Source organism: Microtus ochrogaster, linkage group LG7_11 (genome assembly GCF_000317375.1).
Source record: "Microtus ochrogaster isolate Prairie Vole_2 linkage group LG7_11, MicOch1.0, whole genome shotgun sequence".
NCBI classification, from domain to species: domain Eukaryota; kingdom Metazoa; phylum Chordata; class Mammalia; order Rodentia; family Cricetidae; genus Microtus; species Microtus ochrogaster.
Genome location: NC_022032.1, coordinates 15,561,230 through 15,563,192, shown reverse-complemented (window position 1 = coordinate 15,563,192; position 1,963 = coordinate 15,561,230). Strand labels below are relative to the sequence as shown.

General features: G+C 40.2%; 1 protein-coding gene across 5 annotated transcripts in view; it reads left to right on the top strand.

Moving 5' to 3' along the window:
• Positions 1–1,963, top strand: part of Fgl1 (fibrinogen like 1) — a 44,558-nt gene that overhangs the window by 32,182 nt on the left and 10,413 nt on the right. The window lies entirely within an intron of this gene.

Below are 1,963 nucleotides of genomic sequence, written 5' to 3'. Positions count from 1 at the left end.
TGGAGCCTGTCCTGGAACTAGCTCTGTAGACCAGGCTGGTCTCGAACTCACAGAGATCCGCCTGTCTCTGCCTCCCGAGTGCTGGGATTAAAGGCTGGGCTTTCTTCTAGTAGTATGTGAACCTTCAAAAATTATTACTTCAAAAAAGTCCTATTAATGGCTGGAATATGGCTCCGTGCTTAAGAACACATACTCTTCTGGAAAAGGACCTGAGATTGGTTCCCAGCACCTATGTGAGGCAATTCACAATTGCATATAATTCCAGCTACAGAGAAATTAAATACGCTCTTCTCTCATTCGTGTTCATAACCCCCCTCCCCACCGCCACACACAGGTGTAGACATGATTTTAAAAACTAGGTAAGATACTTATAGAGTCTTGTTGTTTCCCTTTCCCCCCCCCAATCATCCCACCTATGGGCCAGTGGATTGAGTGGATTGACATGTTTCAAACAAAATATCTAGCTGATTATCACTTATTTTTAATTTATGTGTATGCATGTGTATCTGTCATGTGCTGGAGTACCCCCAAGAGGACAGCAGAGGGCATCTGATCCCCTGAGGCTGAAGTTACAGATGGTTGTGAGTCACCATGTGGGTGCTGGGAACTGAACCTGGGTTCTCTGCAAGAGTATCAAGTGCTCTTAACTGCAGAGCCATCTCTCCAGCCCCTCTACTTGGTATTTTAATCCCTACTTTGATCAAACTTTGTGCTGTCACAGTTTCAGTCATGAGTCACCATGACGAGCTCCTTAAATTGTTCTTTTTAAACATTTATTTATTTATTTTGTTTACAGTGTTCTGCTGTGCGGCATGTATACTTGCAGGCCAGAAGAGGGCACCAGATCTCATTATACATGGTCATGAGCCTCCATGTGGTTGCTGGGAATTGAACTCAGGACCTCTGGTAGAGCAACCAGTGCTCTTAACCTCTGAGCCATCTCTCCAGCTCCAAGCTGTTTGCCTTTTAAAATGTGTATTTAATGACTTTTTTATAATATGCTTGGTATTTTTTTGAGGGTGGATTGTTTGTTTTTCTTCCATTAAAAGCTCCTCTTGAGATGTTTATTTGTGTTTGGTACTCTCTACTGGAGAGAAGGAAATTTAAAAAAAAAAACCTGAAAGATGGCAAGAAACAAAAACAAACAGAAAGTGTTGGCAGAGATCCCCATATTTATGAAGTTTTTCTAGAGCAAGTTAGAGTTAATTATTTCCATATTTGCCTGGAAAAGAGTTTGAACCTTGTGAGTCTTTTGCTGTTCAGTCCTTTGGTAGGAGATCAGCTATGAACAAGGAGCTCTTTCCCAATTGAGGGAAAATGTGCTGACTTTAATCAAAGTCTTCTACTACATGCTTCAAGACATAAGCTTTTAAATAACATTGAGTTGATTGTACGTGGGCATTTTCTTCTTGTTTAGTTTTCTAACAGGATCCCTTTTATAGTCCAGCGTGCATAAAGAACACTTGTGTTTTTGAATCTTGAAAGTAAGTGCATGAACAGAGCCTAAGTCACTAGGAAGACCAACAGTGATGCATGATTGAAGTCAGCTCTGTGAAGTTTATTTTCTCTTCAGATTTCCACTGCCTACTCAATTTAATATATGTGTTTCATTTGTTGACAGTTCGGCATCAAAACAGTGAACTGAAGAGAGAACTTAAAAACACTCTGTAAAACTTACATAATTCAGTCATAAGACAATTTTTTTTTAAAGAGGAAATTAACAAAACGGTAAAAGTCAAATGTAAAGGAGATTCTACATATTATTTTCAGAAGTTCTATACCTGGCTATTCCTGAGACTGCTTTCTGTAGTTTGGCCCCTGCTCCAACCATCTGCAGGCTGCATGGGCATCTACCTAATACTTGACCATACTCTCCAGGACTGCTCAAATTAGCCTCAGATGAGACCCAGTGGGTATTAACTCGTTTTACCTCAAGTGGCTTAAGAAACTAATATTAGCTGGG